The 14,152-nt window shown below is 48.0% G+C and overlaps 1 pseudogene; it reads left to right on the forward strand.

Annotated features, from left to right (window-relative positions):
- Nucleotides 1-3,320: 3,320 nt before the first annotated feature.
- On the forward strand, nucleotides 3,321-6,191 carry LOC117314316 (nucleolar protein 56 pseudogene; annotated as a pseudogene).
- Nucleotides 6,192-14,152: the final 7,961 nt, after the last annotated feature.

The following is a 14,152-nucleotide window of genomic DNA, read 5'->3' on the forward strand; positions in this document are numbered from 1 at the left end:
AGACAGGAGGGAGGAAACTTTGTCTCAGGTGGGGTCTGGCTTGGGGAACACTGCAGTGCAGGAGGGAGCAAACTGAGGGGGAGGGAAGGGTTTAGTCCCAGGGGTGGGGCAGTGAGGGACCTCGGATGGGCCAAGGTGAGTGCCTTGGGAGTGGGGGGAGGTTTCCGCCGCTGAGACCTTCACTCCCCAAAGCAGCCTTCACTGTACTTTGAGCCAAAGGACAGGCATTACTCCTGTGAAGAGTGCACACCTTTGAGTATCCACTTCGTGAAAAATATCCTAAACCTCCTACCTCTAGAGCTTATTTGAATTCCTCCCAGCCCTGCCTCCCTCTCTCCCTCTGTTGCCATCCTCACACACCCATATGCACACACAGACTCCACAATCACAAAAACACATTCATCCACTCTAACCAGCTTCACAGGCTAGGCAGACACACACACACAGCATCACAAAGCATGTATTAAGGACCCACGTGCTCAGCAATGCCTGGCATTAACCGTGCCTACAGCCCCCTGGTTTCCATCCCAATAGCTCTCTTATCAGCCACCCCCATTCCCTTCAGGGCCTGTGGGTGGGCCACCCCCACCATCCCCTCTCTCCATCCACCTGAAACCCTCCTGCCCACCCCCCTTCCAACCCCACCTGGGTGACATCTTACATCCTTCCTTCTTCCCTCACGTTGCTGTCTCCTAGCAACCCCATCTCGTTCCCTGAATCCCTTCCAAGGAAATTAGAGATAATGGATCTCTCCTCTCTCCCTCTCAACTCCTCTTTATTGATCCTACTTTAATGAAAGTTAATTATAACAATGATTTAATTAATAGAATCCCTCTCTTCCTTTATTGCTTCCCGTATTAAGACTATTAATAAATACGAGCGGGCTGACAGAGGCATCCATCACCGGCCTGGGATTCCCCCCATCCCTCCTTCTTCCCTCCCCCTTATCCCCTCCCTCTCTTGGCCTGTAAACTTGCCGGGGTTGTGGGGGTTAATCAGAGAGGAATTATGAGCCAACATCCCCAGCAGGAGGTGCGTTTAATGAAATCGCTTGTGATTTATGTCTGGGGGAGGTTGGGGAGGGAAGAACCTGGAACCCAGACATCCTGCTTCTAGAAGGGTGCCCCCCCCCCAGTGCAGAAGAGGAGGAAGGGCGACAGAAAAAGGGACCCAGGGCCTTTACTGCCATCCCACAGCCCCTGCAAAGCCGCACACACACACCGGCAGGAGCCACATGGGTAGCCGCACAAGGCCATTGACACAGACACTGCCAGACTAAAAGCACTTACGACGACTGCAGCATAAGTTTTGTTCTTTCCCACCTCCAAAACTGCATGGGTCATTTTCACCTATTTCCTTTCCCCCCAGCCCAGTGCTGCCTCACTTTCCCAAACTTGTTCCATACTCCCCTCCTCCACGAAGTCCCCCAGTCCCTCATTGGACCCCTTAACCTGGGTATCTAGAGTTTCCAGTCCCTCCTTTCTCTGCCCTTCGTATGTCTTCAAGTGTGCAGTCGGCACCTTCAGACTAGGAGTTCCCCAGAAATGTAGAGACATTTCTCTTCGTCACTTACGATTTGTCTACCCCAGGGTCCAGTGCATGGCTCCAACACAGGGAGCTCAGGGGAGAGTAACTGACTGCATGGGCAGGGAGGGAAGACAGCTGGGATCCAACTGGAGTTCTTTCTCCTACTCACCATGCGGTATTTGGCAACTCAGCCTTCCTACTGTATCCCTCCTGTAAGGGATTGTCTCTCTCCCTCTGCTTCCCAGTATTCTTGCAGAAAGTGATGGACCTGAATGGGCTCAGACCAAGTAGCAGCAGATAGGAACTCAGGTGTCAGTATTTGGTGAGAGATGAATGAATCCAAACATCACTCCCCACTTACAGAACCACAATGGCTGCCTGTTACCTACAGGAATGCGATGTGCAGATCGTTCAGCGTGCCCGTCAGGGTCTTCACCAACTTGCCTTTCCATTCCCCATCCTACCCTAAGGAACCCTGGAGTCCAGTTTTACACAACCACTCCACAGAAATAGGCACTGCTCTTGCATGCCTCTGAACACATGCTTTCGCCTCAGCTCAAAAGATAGCTCCTGGGCTTCCCTGGTGGCGCAGTGGTTGAGAGTCCGCCTGCCGATGCAGGGGACACGGGTTCGTGCCCCGGTCTGGGAAGATCCCACATGCCGCGGAGCGGCTGGGCCCGTGAGCCATGGCCGCTGAGCCTGTGCGTCCGGAGCCTGTGCTCCGCAACGGGAGAGGCCACAACAGTGAGAGGCCCACATACTGCAAAAAAAAAAAAAAGATAGCTCCTCCGTGAAGCCTTTCGTGATTTCCTCCATTATCCTCTGTGATACTACACATAGCACTTTGTAAAAACTCACTATATCATGTTCACAAGTTTTTCTTCTCTCTCGACTATAAACAGCTTGAGGGTAGGTTCTGTGTTTGTACATCTCTTGTCCCTGAAGTCCAGTACAGAAACTGGCTCATAGGACCAGTCCTCCAAAAGTAATTTTTTAAGTTATTTTAATAAAATACTCCATACATACAAGAGAAGATATATATGTCCATACACAAGGGATAAGGAATAATAAAGTGCACATTATTGGACTTACTAACCAGCTTTAAAAACATTACCAGTACCTTTGAAGTGCCCTGTGTGGCCTGAAAGAACAAGATGTGACGTCAGTTAGGATACAGAGATTCCATGCAAGCAACTATACTCCAATAAAAACTAATTTAAAAAAAGAGAAAGAATGGCGAAATACTCTACATTTTAAAAAATTAAAAAATAAAATTTTACAGGAAAAAAAGACATTTCATGCGTTCATTCAAAAAAACTTTATGGAGTGTTCTTTATGGGTCAATTGCTGGGACTAGAGATGGAACAGTCAAAAGCCCTGCCCTCAAAGAGCTCACAGTCAACATAAACTAACAAATAGAAGAAAACAAGGTAAGCGCTACTTTAGAGATATGCACAGTATGCTGTGGGACCACAGAGAACAGGTACTTAATTAACCAAGACTCGGAAGACAAAGCTTCCTGTGGGTGATGATATGGGGGCTGAGTCTTAAACAGTGTGTACACGGGAGCCCAGAGTGTGCAGGCAGACGGGACAAGACGGCAAAGACCTAATTCACTCAGAAATCTCAACACTCAGGGCTGCCGAATGAGGATTGGACGCGATGTGGGAAGTGAGGCTGGAACGACGGATAACAGACCTTTACTCATACATTTCCTCAACACATACTCACTGAATGCCCACTACGAGCCAGGTGCTGTCTTAGGCACTGGGAATCTGCATGAACAGATAGGAATGCCTGCCCTCAAGGAGCTTACACGCTATTGCCGGACCATGAAAGTCCAAAGAAACCAGTTAGGAACCCACTGTAATAACCCAGGCCAGGAAAGTGAGCCCTGAACTAGGGAATTCTCTGGCAGTCCAATGGTTAGGACTTGGCACTTTCCCTGGCGCGGGTTCAATCCCTGGTCAGAGAACTAAGATCCTGCAAACCGCATGGCAAGGTCCCCCAACCAAAAAAAAAAAAAAACAGTGAGCACTGAACTTAAGTAATGTCAAGAGGAAAAGAAGCAGAATTCTTCAGGATGCAGAATTAATGGGACTTGATAATCAGATATGGGAATTGAACAGAAGGAGTCCTGTTGATCCCAGGTTTCTGGTTTCAATGACCAGATAACCAGTGATGCCATTCACCAAATTAATAATACAAATGGAGAAATAATACATTGAGGGAAAAGATGATTCGTGCCGTTTTGTCTTGTTGAATTCCCAATGTCTTTGGGATCGTTCAAAGGAGAGAACTCCAGTAGACAATTGGATAGATATTTAAGTCCGGAGCTCAGAAGGGTTTAGAGCTGGAGATAGAGACTTAAGATCCTTGTAAATAAAGGTGATACAAGTGAAGATAGATTACCCAGGTATCCCTGCATGTAGAGTGAGAGGTAAGAGGACCAAGGGCAGCACCCAGGAGACCATCAACATGGAAGGGAAGGATGGAGAGTGCCGAATCACGGAGAAGATAGAAGGATCGATCAGAGAGATAGGAAGCAACTGGGGACAGATAAGTCAAGGAGAAAGGCCAGCGGCGGCAGGTGTAGCAGAGAAGCCAGGGAAAGTATCCCTGGAAACGGCTGGTTTAGCAGCCAGGAGGTCACTGGCAGCTCAGCAAGAGGCGCTTAAGGAGCGTGTTGCCGGTGGAAGTTATTGTGCAGCTGGACTTCACAGAGCCTGCAATAGATACCCTGCAATAGACACGCAATTCTTCTGACCCGTGGGAATTGGGACTATGTCTCCATACTCATAGAAGAACAAGGACTCCTATGTCAAGGTGTCAGAAGAATCAAGGGTGGGAACCAAGATGTCTGGATCTAACATCAAAGATCCTGCAGGCTCGAGGCACGCTCTAAGCCTGCACTCCACTATGGTGGCCACCAGCCACATGCCACTACTGAACACTTGATTTTTTTTTTTTTTTTTTGCCACATGGCATTCGGGATCTTAGTTCCCTGACCAGGGATCGAACACATGTCCTCTGCAGTGGAAGTGCAGAGTCCTAACCACTGGACCACCAGGGAAGTCCCCACTACTAAACACTAGAAATGTGGCTAGTACAGATTGAGATTTGTCGACTGCAAACTGCATAACGAATCTCAGATTTAACACCAAAAAGAAAAATGAATTTAAAATAATGTTATATTGATTGCATGTTGAAGGGATATAGTATTTTGGATACATTGGGTTAAATAAAATATATTATTAAAGTTAGTTTCACCCTTTCCCGTTGCACAGCACAGGTTCCAGATGCGCAGGCTCGGCGGCCATGGCTCACGGGCCCAGCCGCTCCGTAGCATGTGGGATCTTCCCGGACCGGGGCACGAACCCGTGTCCCTTGCATCGGCAGGCGGACTCTCAACCACTGCGCCACCAGGGAAGCCCCTTTTTTACTTTTTAAAATGTGGCTACTAGAAGACTTTATGTATATGACCCATATTAAATTTCTACTGCACAGGGACTTCCGTGGTGGTCCAGTGGTAAAGAATCCGCCTTCTAATGCAGTGGACGCAGGTTCGATCCCTGGTCAGGGAAAGAAGATCCCGCATGCTGCAAGGCAACTAAGCCCACGCACCACCACTACTGAGCCTGAGCGCCTCAACTAGAGAGCCCATGAGCTCTGGGGCCCTCACGCCACAACTAGAGAGAAGCCCGCGCGCCGCAACAATAAAGATCCCGCATGCTGCAACTAAGACCCGACGCAGTGCTGGCCAGTCCTGGTGTCTGAGTGATTCAATGGGCCCAGCACAGGGACCAACTTTCCAGAGCCCTGAAGACAAGGGGTAACACCCCAAAATACGGACTCATTTTCCACTCTACCTTCATTGGCCGAGCGGCTGCCGAGAACAGAGGCCGCATCTCCCGATACCTGGCAAACAAATGCAGTATTGCCTCACGAATCGATTGCTTCTCTGAGGTACCTACCAGTGTATTTGGGGAGAAGCGTCAAGAACAAGTTGAGGAGCGGCTGTCCTATGAGACTGGAGAGATTCCACGAGAGAATCTGGATGTCATGAAGGAGGCAATCGTTCGGGCAGAGGAAGCAGCTGCTGAGATTACTAGGAAGCTGGAGAAACAGTAGAAGAAACGCTTGAAGAAGGAAAAGAAAAGCCTGGCTGCGATTGCCCTGGCATCTTCAGAAAACAGCAGTAGGACCCCAGAGGAATGTGAGGAGACAAGTGCAAGACCCAAAAAGAAGCAAAAGCAAAAGCCCCAGGAGGCTCCTCAGGAGAATGGAATGGAAGACCCATCCGTCTCCTCCAAACTCAAAAAGAAGAAATCTTTTCCCAAGGAGGAGCTGGTTAGTAGTGACCTTGAAGAGACAGCTGGCAGTGGAAGTCTTACCAAGAGGAAGAAATCTTTCCCCAAAGAGGAACCAGATAGTGACCCTGAAGAGTCAGGAAACAAGAGGGTCCCCAAGAAAAAGAGGAAATTCTCTTCCAAGGAGGAGCCTCTCAGCAGTGGACCTGAAGAGGCTGCTGCCAGCAAGAGCAACAGCTCCAAGAAAAAGAAAAAGCTCCGAAAGCTATCGCAGGAAAATGAGAATGGACATTTCCCTAGTAGGGCATAACTTACAGAGATATGTCCCAACCCATCCCCTATAGCCCAATAAAAATTAAAAATAAAAAAAAATTTAAAAGACCCGACGCAGGGCTTCCCTGGAGGCGCAGTGGTTGAGAGTCCGCCTGCCGATGCAGGGGACATGGGTTCGTGCCCCGGTCCGGGAAGATCCCACATGCCGGCGGAGCGGCTGGGCCCGTGAGCCATGGCCGCTGAGCCTGCGCGTCCAGAGCCTGTTGCTCCGCAACGGGAGAGGCCACAACAGTGAGAGGCCCGCGTACCGCAAAAAAAAAAAAAAAAAAAAAAAAAAAAAAAAAAAAAAAGAGTAAAAGACCCGACGCAGCCAAAATAAATAAATAAAAATAAATAAATAAAAAGACATTCTTCTATTAAAAAAAAAAGAACTTCTACTGCACAGCACTAACACTGAATAGGACACCCACAACCTGGACATCCCTAGACTCCCAACAACCCTCCTAGCAGAAAGAGAAATGCCTGGAATTCCCAAGACTGCATTCTATAGGCACCCGGATGTCTCAAGCTCCCAACGCCAGAACCTATGGCAAGAGATTCCAGTGCTCGATACCCGACCTCTGGGTATCTCTGTCCCTGTCCCTCTTTCTCCAGGTCTGTTGATAATCAGGTAAGAGCAGAAACGTCCTGTTCTAACTCTCATAAAAGTGTACTTTTTTTCCCAGCTTAGAGTTCCGAATCTCTCTCCCAACCGTAAATTTAGAAGCCATGTCTTCTCCCTGTTTTCCCCATTTCTCAACTCCTTCTTTGCCTTTCTGAAACCTTGGAAATCTCTCAAACTGGTAGAAACACGGTGTTGTGGCAATCACCAGGCTTTAGAGACCTCTAGACTTAATTTGTCATAGTTCCTAACCATGTGACCTGGAGCAAAACACCTCACCTCTCTGAGCCCTCATCTGCAAATGTGGATAACGCCTACCCGGAACAGTTAATGTGATGATTATATGAGATCAGATGTGTAAAATGCCTTGTACAGAGCTCCACCCACAGTAGTTACTTTGGAATTTGGGGTTTCCCACTTTGTGTCTGTCTTACCCCTGCATATCTGGAGAACTGGGAAAAGAAACAGCAAACTCAGGTTCTTATACATGGCCTGATAGAACCTCAAAACCAAAAAGGTGCTTAGAGATATATCTCCAACTTCTCATTCAGTGCAGCAATTCCCTGGACTCCACCCCTAGTTGATATGCATCCAACCTCTGCTTATACATCTCTAGTGGCCATTAATTGGTTCACTTAATAAACAAGAACAAGGCACTATGGGTGCCACAAAGAAGGGCAGACACAGATCTTGCTATTAAAGAGCCTATTTATATATTAGCACAAAGGATATACAGAGAAATTACTATAACATAAGGTAAATGTGGTATGCGCCAATCAAGATGCCATGACAGAGAGCCAACAACATTGCGAGTTAATTCATGTGCAACAAAGTGTAGCTCTAGGGACTTCCCTGGCAGTCCAGTGGTTAAGACTTCACCTTCCAGTTCAGGGGGTGCAGGTTTGATCCCTGTTTGGGGAGCTAAGATGCCTCATGGCCAAAAAACCAAAACATAAAACAGAAGCAATATTGTAACAAATTAAATAAAGATTTTAAAAAAATGGTCCACATCAAAAAAATCTTAAAAAAAAAAAATGTAGCTCTAATGTTAAAATCCCTCCCAAATCCCAGACCTCAGTTTTCCCATTCATTTCATGGAAAATGGGACAAGATCCTTCCACACTAGATCATGGATCATTCTTAAGGAGGACATTTTTGTAATAACCTCTAAAATTTCAGGAGGGTGTGAACATGGAAAAGGCTAAAATGGATGAATGGGAGCACAGGTATGAGGAGAACTGCAAGATCTTCTGGCCTCTTCTGTATCAGAATTTCTGGGAGTCCCTAGAAGTCTACCCCACCCTCTACATATTACCAGCAATTCCTGTCCCCCTGGAAAGCCCTGCACATCCCTACTCTCAGGACTTATCCAACTGTTTTCCTGTCTGCTTTTCTTTTCCTTTTCACCCCATCCTTCTTACATTTTTCCCCTCTTTTATCAGCATCTCTATAATTTTCTTTGGGTCCATCTCTGCTTTAGTCCCTCTCATCATGTTGATTTGGGGTATCTGTTATTCTCGAGGTCCTTCTGCCTCTGTCTTGGTCTCCCTCTCTTTTACTCTTTCATCATTCTCAATTTCTTGGTGGGTTTCCATTTTCGGTCTCTGGCCTCGCTTTCTCCCCAGCGGCCACAAAGCCATAAACCCAGCCGGCCCTGCAGCAGGCAGCCGCCAATCACTGGGCTCCAGAAGTTGCGGGGAGGGGGCTGCAGAGAGAAGGGGGCATGGAAAAGCTGGGGCGCTGCTGCTACACCAGGGGAGGGGAGAGGCAGAAAAGATCAGAGAGATGTCACTCCCAGAAGGCAGCCACAGCTTCCCTGCAGGGAGCAGACACCTGGCCCTTCTTTCTGTTGTGAGCCAGTGCACATGGGTCCCTCCACTGTACGCCCCAAATCGTGGTTTCTCATCCAAAAACCACAGGCCGCAGATCACCCACTCCACCACAGATTTGCCTCCTCCTTCATTCTTAGGTTCTCCCAAGATGAGGGAGCTAAAGGACCCTGGGAGTCTGAGGATGTTTGCAACACATCCTTACACGAACATTGGGACAATAAAAGAACGGTCACGACAGGGTGTTGGGAAGGCACTGAGAGGAGGGAGAAGCTTAATTGGCCAAGGATGAACCAGAAGGTTGGGCACTCCAAGCTCCTTACCAGCTCCCTGGCATCACTAAAGCAGGATGACAGCCTGAATCCCTGGTCCCTGGTCTAGGCTGGGATTGGGCAGTTTAGGTGCTGCATAAGGGGCAACTATCCAGCTCGTGGATAAGAAGCTACAAGGCCTGGGGAAGGGGAGGGGGGCTAGAAAGGGAAAGCAGGAAAGGGGAGGGATCAGAGAGAGATTTTAGGAGAAGAGCAGAGGAGGAGGAATATTCTGTCCTGTTAGGGCAGAAGGAGACTGGCCCAGCAAGTGGTAATTCCTGGTGTGCTGGCGACCCCTGCTGGCTGCACACTCCACCGACTGGGAGAAGGGAAGGAACAGCCAGCCTCTGTTGAGTCCCAGCATGGGTTAAATGTGACAGTGAGTTTTGTGAGCATGTCACTGTACAGCAGTGACGGTGCCTGTAGCACCACGCATAATTATATATGGGCACCCCTGGGTGATGATAGTAATGGGACCGGGCACAAAGGCCATAATATTCAGCCTCTGAACCCCTGGCTCCCCGGCAGGGAGTCCAGACTGGGAAGGGTGAGGTCTTTGAGCCCAACATACTCCTCACCAACGTCAAGTCAGTGTATAAATCCACTCAGTGAGGCTCTGCTTGCATCAAAGTAAAATTAACCTGTCCGAGTTTAGGGGGGAAAGTGTGGGCTTTGGAAGCAGACTTACCTGGGTTACAATCCTGATCCCCTGTACTAGCAGTCTGACCTCAGGCAAGGTACTTAACTTCTTTGAGCCCCATTCCCTCACCTGTAAGGTCGTAAGAATACCTATCTTACAGGGTTATCGTGAGTGTTTAGCAGAGTGCCTGGCCATGGGAAGCATTTAATAGATGCTAATTTTCTGCCTCTCTCTTCCTTTACCTCGACCCACAAGGTCGGGCAGGGATTTCAAAAGGCAAATAAACTGAGGATGATGTTGACAATGATGGTGGTGGTGGTTTATATTTACATCACTCATGCAAATCATTTTAAACATATTTTTAATGCGTGTCTTTTTTCCTTTTTATTAGCCAAGCACATCATGATCATGTTTTATTGGGATAGAAATATCCTGATGTTATGGCAGGTATCTAGAAGGACAGCCTTATGAAGTGATAACAAGGCATGACAAATCTTTCTTTATTGTGATACATTTTCATTACTCAGGTTAATCAGGAATTACCCACTAGAACAAGGGCTTAAGATAAGTACATGACAGTCATCTGTGGAGATCAGAATCTCCTGATTTTCCAATGGGTTTCTAATTGTTATTGCTGTGGTGGGGGGAATGATTAACGCTTTGATTGAACTGGTCTTAAAACATTAGAATAACTCGAAATAACAGGCAGTTAGAAATAGTGTATTCTGAAATTTAAAAGAAGACGGATTTCAATTCTACCACAGAACAGTCTAACCATTACAGCAGTCCAGTGACAGGGGCAAACTGCTTATGAAGTAACGAGCTCCTTTTCAGCAGAAGTATTGAAGCAGAAGCTGGCTGATGCCCTGGCAGGCTTACTGTGAAAGAAATCTGGGCTGCAGAGGGAGATTGGATAAGAGGCCCTTTGAGGTCCCTCCACAAATACACTGCAGTGCATAATGAATACTTAGCTCGGTAGAAGTGCTGTTCCGAACGACATTACTGCCATACCCATGGCCATTGTTTGTCACCATGGGGTGGGATGGGGGGATAGTAATAATAACAACTATATGTTTTTCCGGTTTGAGACTTTGTTCTTCCCGAGGAAAGGGAAGATTCCAGGATTGCTTCCTCTTTAGCCATCCCCACATTCCTCTAATTCTTTTTTTCTTTCTTTCTTGGCTTGACAGGATCCATCTTCAAGTATCTTAAAGAGAATCTCGCTTTTAAAACAAAAGGCTTTTTTCATCTTTTAGTTTTCTGCCTCTAATAGGTGGGCAAGCAGTGGATGGGGGTGGAGGAGGAAACAGACATTTGTTGAGTTCCTATTTAATGCAGATGCTATAAGTTTTGCATTTAAGAGAAGTGTGTATCTGCTTTCCTGCAGGTAAATGTGTGTGTATATTGTTTTGTAAATGTGATGTGTCTGCACAAATTTTTTACTGTTCAGGCCTCTCTGTGAGATTTTAGTATCTAGCTGCATGTGGGGAAGTCTGTGTGCAGCTCCTCCGAGGATTTCAGTTCCTCCTGTGTGTACACAGACTACCCAGGAGTTATTCTTCTGGCTTCAGGATCTTTGTGCAGGATCCCAGCTTTGTCCCTATCCCGGGCACAAGGGTGTTGTCACATCAGGACTCATCTGCCTCCTTGCCTTCCACGTGTGCATGATTGCATTTTCCATCTTTGTCACAGTGCATGCAGATCCCTGAGCCCATCCCTGTGCCACATGAAGCCATGTGTGTCCCACAGTCCCTCCTCCCACCTCTGTGAAGAGTCCTTGGCACCCCTCCCCTTCTGGCCACCCCCACTCGCCACTTTCCATGCCAGGAGAGATCTAATTACACAGAAATTAGTACAGAGAAGGATCGTTTGCTTTTATGGCATCAGAGCCAGGACAGCTGTAAATCTGGGGCTGCTGCTGCAGCCGCCTCTGGGCACTGTGCAGGCTGTAGGGGGGCTCTCACCTCCGCACCCCCCCCTTTGCTCCATCTCTGTCCAGCTGCCTGGGGCTCTACCTCTGCCCAGGACCCCAGAGCCCTATTATACCCATCTCAAAAGGGGGAGGAGGCCTGTGGAAGGGGAGGGTGTGGTCAGTCAGAAGATCACACATACCAGGTGCTCAATAAATGTTCCCTGAATGAGAGAAGGGTTAATCCCAGCAATGCTAACTACTACCCAACTACCCAGCTGTGGTGGCCAAGGGAAGAATATTCCTACTAAGATTTCTCCCAAAATATTTAACACTTACTAGAATGTCTTCTCCACCTTCTTATGAACTCAGATGACGTATATGGGGCAATCAGTCATCTTGGCTTCCACTTTAGAGACCTTGAACACCTTCTCAGGCAGTATCAGTTAATGAAGACAGCCCAGGGTTCAGATCTTGGTTCTCCTGTTCACTAGCTAAGTGATCTTGAGTACCCCACACACAGTCACCTGATCCTTGCTTTCCTCATCTGTGAAATGGCAGTCATAAAACCTACCTTTCAGGTTGTTGTGAGACATCCATGAGAAAGCACTGGACCAACGGGAAAGTGGTCCACTAATCGTTATTATCACTGTTAATGTCTTGTGAGCTAACACTTCCATTTTCCCACCACCCTTTAACTAGACTTTATCCCAACCAACTCTCACTCAAGCACCACCACACAATTTGGGTCAACAGGATATGCAGGCAGGTTGTGTCCAACCTGGAATGAATGTTTCTTTATGTTAAGAGACTTATCCAAAGCCAAGGGTCAGGACAGGTGATTCTAACAATCCTTGGACACCTAGAGACACTGTTTCACCCATAACCAACTTTCTCTGAACTCCTTCCTTGGCAATGATTATTTTGAGCTCCATTATTTTCATGGAGGTTATGAAATTGTTCCTTGGAGTACTGGAGAGTCTTATAAATGATTGGGTAGAAAGAATCAAGGACTTAAGGAATTAGGAGAGCAGGAGTAGGGGAATTGGGGTGGTCACAGGAGGCTTAAACTCTAAAGAGGGAGTAGCAGAGACAGAGGCCAAAAGTCCAGGCTCCCAACTTCCTCCCAACACAGCCTCCAAACCCAGGGACTTGGGGTCTCCTCCCTCTGTCCTCTCCTACTCTAATGTCTCCAGCCCAGGGCACTCAGCCAGGAATTCCTGACTTTATCCCTATGTGGATAACCCTGGAAAGCTCTCAATGGTGTGTAGGCCAGGAAGGGAAGAGCCAAAGAAAGGAAGGGGTACTCCCCCTTTCCCAAACCAGGTCTGCCCAGATCTCCAAGCACCATTTGGACGGGACCCCCTGCAGGGACAGTCAGAGGGCAGGAAGCGCCTGCGGCAGGAGAAAGCTGAGGCACATCATCGTCTGCGTTCGGCCTCCCACCCCATGATCTGCGTCCCAGGGAGGGTGAGGATTTGGCGTGAAGGGCAGAGCGGCGGGGGATCTCTGGCCCCCCACCTTCCCCCACCCCCAACCCCAACTCAGGCTGCAGTCTCTCCTCGTTGTAGCAGAGCGAGAGCAAAGGGACGGGCAGTAAAGATGAGTGATGGCGGGGAGACAAGCAGAAATACACCATCATGAAAATGCTAATGACTCCTTGCTCTCTTTCTTTATGGTTGGAGTAATACAGACTTCAATCATAAAAACAATCTCCCAACATTTTAATGGGCTCCATCATGCCCGCACTTGTCGGTATATTTGAAGAATAAATCACCCTCCCCGCTCGGAATGAATTCGCTGTCAAACTCGGCTCCCTCGGAGAAAATGGATGGGGAGTGAGGATGGAGGGTGGTTTTTTTTTGGGGGGGGGGGGACAGTACTCCACTCCTCTAACTCCCTCCTAAACTGGGCTTTAGATCGTTGTGTGAGATGCCTGGATCCTGAATGGGAGGAAGGGGGCAATTGGGAATTTGGAGGAGCTGAGCCCAAAGGGAGAATTTGAGGCAACAGGAGGCAGGGACTGAGGGACTCCACACGGAGAGAAGCCGCCCCTTAGATGGACGTGGAAGAGAGAAAGGGGCAAGAACTGTCGTGGCATTGGACGGAAGAGGCAAAATCTTGACATTGAACCGAGAGAAGGCAAAGCAGACGCAAAAAGCATACAAATTCGCCTTATTTTATGCGTTATTTCGTCGAATTTCTTTCAGACTAGGCCTCAGGCAGAGGCGCCGACGGAAAAGTCTGAGATATCTCTTTGGGGGAAGAAGCCCAGGAGTTCCGGCTCTGAGCTTGCAAGTTTCAGTGCATTAAGCCACAGGTCCACGTCGCAGAGAAGCGGCTGAGTCCCTTGTAATTCTCATTTCCATACAGGTGGCCGTCAGCCAATGAAAACTTGGGATGCGCATACTGTGAGCAGCCAATCCTAGTTAAGGATGAGCCGAGCTGCCAAGCCTAATTGCATCTTGATTGGTTGTGATGTTGCTAGGCGGAAATGAGGTCTTGGAAATCGATGTGGGCAACACCGGAGAGACAGGTGGATATGAAAATATCTGGAAACCTACACTCCTGAAGTGTCATTTTTCTTCCTGAGCTCCTTCATTCTTAAAGGATTAATGGGATCAAGGAAATGACTCTCCCTTTTCTCCTCCACAGTGGTACAGAGGCAAAGAGGTATCATATCGTTTCCCCA

This window comes from Tursiops truncatus, chromosome 11, assembly GCF_011762595.2.
Source record: "Tursiops truncatus isolate mTurTru1 chromosome 11, mTurTru1.mat.Y, whole genome shotgun sequence".
Classification (NCBI taxonomy): Eukaryota; Metazoa; Chordata; class Mammalia; order Artiodactyla; family Delphinidae; genus Tursiops; species Tursiops truncatus.